This window comes from Electrophorus electricus, chromosome 10 (genome assembly GCF_041902795.1).
Source record: "Electrophorus electricus isolate QZ-2024a chromosome 10, ASM4190279v1, whole genome shotgun sequence".
Classification (NCBI taxonomy): Eukaryota; Metazoa; Chordata; class Actinopteri; order Gymnotiformes; family Gymnotidae; genus Electrophorus; species Electrophorus electricus.
In genome coordinates, this window is record NC_137506.1 from 25,498,874 (window position 1) to 25,503,620 (window position 4,747).

The 4,747-nt window shown below is 39.8% G+C and overlaps 1 long non-coding RNA gene across 1 annotated transcript; it reads right to left on the reverse strand.

Annotated features, from left to right (window-relative positions):
• Positions 1 to 358: 358 nt before the first annotated feature.
• On the reverse strand, positions 359 to 2,032 carry LOC145659352 (uncharacterized). The gene is made up of 3 exons (XR_014125490.1): positions 1,945 to 2,032; positions 664 to 714; positions 359 to 523 (listed from the first exon to the last, which is right to left on the reverse strand). It is a non-coding gene; the product is annotated as an uncharacterized LOC145659352 (long non-coding RNA).
• Between the last annotated feature and the right edge of the window lie 2,715 nt (positions 2,033 to 4,747).

Consider the following 4,747-nt stretch of genomic DNA (forward strand, 5'->3'; position numbering starts at 1 on the left):
CCAATGGTTACCACCACCAGGACAAACATACGTGTTGGGTTATTCTCTCCATTAGTTTCTAGGCAACATGTTTCTGGACCTTGTATTTTAACCTGTCACACTGATATTCTCAAAAGACAACAAACAAATAACCATTTCTGGTTCTTCAGGATGCTTTTCAAAGGTCTATATGTCTCAATATTGTGGATGATAAATCATTTGGTATATCATTTTTGGAAAAGGTATTTGTGATAATGAACATATTACTCAGGATATTATGCCTCTTATCATGGTTGCCTCCAAAATATCTCTGCATATTAGCTAAGATCATGAAATAGAGACAATAATGTGAGGATAGTAAGAGGCTGCAACTGTCAAAAGTCAGCCTTCACTTTATTTGAGCCCCATTCACTTGTGTTTGACTTAGCATTGTTTCTTTGCTGGAGGCCATTACAGCAAAAAAAGGTTTATCTCTAGTTACGGGCAAATACATTGGACAGTCTCAAGGACACAGCAGCTTTGTAAATCCCCAGAGCGAAGAGGTCTGAAAAGAAATCGTTGCAAGAGCTCAGAGAGCTTGACCTGATATGGATTATTTTAAATAGTTCCAAAAATTCTAAGAATACATATGCTAAGTATGTTTAAGTATGAACAATATATATAATAATAAAAAAGAAATAACACCTCAGTATTTCTCCTTGGGTGGTGGACGTTGTCTGATGTTGCCAGCCAGGGCTTAGGGAACCAGGGCAGAAGATGAAAACATCAGGACATCAATGAAACAAAGAAAGCAACAGTCTGACAAACTGGATTTTAAAAAATAATAAGATTCTTGGATACCATGTCTGTTGAAAATGTTTGTGAGGATACAGAGTGATATTATATAATGTCTTTCGACATAATACAGTCATGTACGATACACCTATATTCTGAAGATCTCAATGGAGATAGCTAGAGTGATGGCAATTAAATACATTTCTTATTTAATACTACTAGACAAGGTCTTTTCAGAAGACATATGCAACAGAGAATAATTGCAGATGAAGATTCACACTGACAGTAAATATATTTTGCATATAATAAGCTTATCAGTACACCATCAGTTTGACATCTATACTCATACTTTCATTAGGGAGGTAGTTGTTGCTTCTAAGCAGTGGATAGTTCCAAGGCTCAGTCTTAATGTACCTTGTCTACATCTAACTAAATTAGAGAAGCTCTTGTTCTTGCAACCCCTGCTGTTGAAATTAAATTCCATCATTAGTCTATATGAGATAAATGTCTTGCCAAATGTAAATTAAAGATGAAATTAGTGAGTAAGGACTGTTGCTCAATAAGTATTTCACTCCTTTTCCTTTAGAGAATGTGCAGGTGCTAACATGGGCACCTAATTAACTAGCTGAACCAATTAAAAATGGAAGTGGGTGAGTGGTTTCTCTTCATTTTCTCTCTTACAGTGCAGACTTATAACTAGTACATCTGCAAATACAAACTACAATTTCGAGCTGTTGCTGATTTATGCCTTCTTCACACCACCCAGGCTAACCCTCAAGCAATCTATCTACACTGGGCAGTAATGTCTAAGCCAGATAAATTTCACTCATTCTCTATCTTGCATTCCAGCATTATGTTGTTACCGTTCAGACCTCCATGCAGTAGACCAACTCTCTGCCACCAACCCATTAGCAAAGCCTTCATTCTCTATCCCTCAATTCTACCTTCACCATCCAATCAGCTGCGAACCACCACCCAACCAACATCACCACCACCAATCACGACACAGCCCTTCTTCCTGCTAGTGGCAGTTGCTATGAAACACCATTATTTTTGCCCATTGCCCAGCATAATTCATTTACCAACAGAATACAAATATGTGGACAATTAACCCCCTTTGTTTGCATAATAAATTTGTATATTTAATAGGAGCGTTTCCAGTGCATGCAGCAAGCTGGGGAAAACACAAACCTGGGCTGCATTGTGCCGGCCAGAACGCCCCATCTACTGCAATCATTCCCCGATACCTGATTTCAGCAGCGAGAACCAGGAAAGGGACGGTAAATTACCCCTAGCTTTGTGCAGTACTTTAATTACAGCCTTCAAGACAAGAGAAGGGCTCCATTGATGTGCAGATGAGGGTGGACTGCTGGATGGGTGTTGAGCTGAAAGAACCCATGTTTTGGTGATCCGCTGTCAAAAGAACAGCTGGGTTGCCATTTTTCTCTCAAATTAGATTTCAGCAAAGCAATGCAATATGAGGCATTCAGCAAGGGCGAAAATCTCAAAAGTTATTTCTTTTTCTTTCGTTCTGTCTTTTTTAACTGACTCACAAGAGCAACAGGAAAGAGTCAATCTGGAGTTGTGTTAATTAGCCAGAGAGGAGTGAGGAAGCAAACATAATCATTCGTTCTGAGTTCAAAGGTTGAATTGAGACGCTCTTAGACACGATCCATTTTCAACTCTTTTCAGGTTCTATATAATACACAGTAATTCTGTATCATACTCGAAGAAACCATTTCCATTTAATAATATATCCTAATCATTTTTCAGCATTGAAAATGAAACAAATAACATCTGAATGATTAAATAAATAAATAATAGATAGAATTAAAGAATAATACTAAGTAATGGCAATTACAATTCCTGCAGCAGACTCGTTTGATGTGATTGACGCAAAAAGCAGCCCTTGAATGATGCAACCTAAGTCCAGTGATGTTGTAGAGTAGACGACTAATGCAGGCAGCATTCTCTCTCTTTCTCTGTTTGTTTTCAGTGTGCTGTTTATAGACAGTTTGTGAGAAAACACACAGGTCACAGATAGCACTGTGGCCATGCCTGAAATGGAGAAAAGCTCCACCCTGTAGTGTACCCTCTGACCCAAAAGAGTGGTGAAAAAGAGCAACACACACACACACACACACACACAGATTTGTCATCAAAGACAGCCCTGTCATACACTCATCTTCATTAGATGCTGCTGTTTTTTCAACCTTGGGTGGAAGTGCAGTGTTCTGTGACTTCAGAATCAGATAATGGTTTATCATGCCTGTTTTAGTGAGCCACATGCACTATAAGTAGCAATTGTAGTCATCATCCTCCATCACTGTACATACTTTGACCTGGCTATTTATTATACATTATGTTAGCACAGTAATCAGCTTAACTGGTTAGGCTTGTATTGTGGGCAAGTGCTAATCAACCAACATCTTACTCATTTACTCTTTGCCAGCAACTTCAAATACTATAAAAAAATTTTTTATCTTGAAGTGACAATTAGAATGCCCTACTATAGGGATAATCAAAAAAAAGAAGAAAAGTTTTAAAATCAATGACATAGCAGGTCTAAATATATAGCCTACATTAGAAAACTTAAGACAGTTTGGGAGAAAAGAAAAATACAGTTACAATGGCACAATAGAAGCTTACTCTCAGGTGCCTCCCTTTTCTGCTCCTGGCGCTTGTCTTTTAACATTTGTGATTAGCGGCCACATTCTATCACTCCACAGACAACTCAATTTTCATTTTGGGGGGAGTCGATGGGACGGGTGACAGCACAGGGCACAGCGAAGACCCCAGCGGGCCGGCTGCCGAAGCTGATAATTAGACTCCGCCAAACTGCCGGGGTCAAAGAAGCAGAATTATTTGGCTTGTGTAGACAGCAATTTCCCTGAGCCACATGAGATGAGCTATCACAAGCTGTTGCACATGTGCACCGGGGAAGCGTCAAGACTAGGGTCGAAGTCGATCCTGTATTCCCTACAGAAATTCGAATATTGAAAGCAACATCGAACTGGGAGAATGGAACATTTAATTTGACTCCTTCCAAGGGAGTGGCCTGCCTTGCCTGTCATTTTCCAGAACTAGTTCACAGCTCTGCCACAGCTTGATAATCATGTGGGGATTTATTACTCATATAGCTTTTTTTCCCCTCACTCCCTCTTTCCTTTCTGAGGACATAGCTGTGCACTGGGGTTGATGGTCACATCGCCTTCACTTAGGCTATCATAAGTGGCAGAATTTAATGATGAGGTTGCTGTCCCCTGTGCATGCTCTCGCACTCTGCTCTGAACAAAAGGTGCAGTTTCTCTAAACGAGGCAGAGGCGGAGTGCTAGCTGAAGTGCATTAGAGACCCTTGGAAAAAAGTGCCAGCTCCTTCATGGTTTTAAGGCATTGGATTGCCTGATTCCTTCATACAGTGTGCTGGGTGTTCAAGGTAGAGCCAGAATTCTAAATGGCCCTCTTTCCATCTTAACTGTGAAATCTGCAGAAGGAGAAATGTTCTCAGTTGTGAAGGTGGTTTTTATTTTTTTGCTTTACCAGTCCACTGCTCCCTAACTGTCTGAGGTGGGACCCCAAGGGGCCATTAGTATTCAAGCCCGCAGAAAAGGATTATTCAATTAAAAAAAATCCCAACTGGCAGAGTAGTTTAGTGTGGCCTTAATCTGTGTCTCGGAAACATGTCTGTTCCAAATCAAATAGTACAATCAATCCCATAATGGTCAGTGTCAAGATTGGTAGCATAGTTAAGTTAAAATGAACTTAAGTGTTCTTGGTCTATACCTGTATAAAGTAAAGTGCTCTTGGTCTGTACCTGTATAAACTAAAGTGCTCTTGGTCTGTACCTGTATAAACTAAAGTGCTCTTGGTCTGTACATATAAACTAGGATGTTTGTATCTTGTATACACTGGGGGGGAAAAGGAGACATACATAAGATATTCCTAAGTATTTCTCTTTGTAGTACTCATTGGGCCTTTGTATCCCAGCCCAAG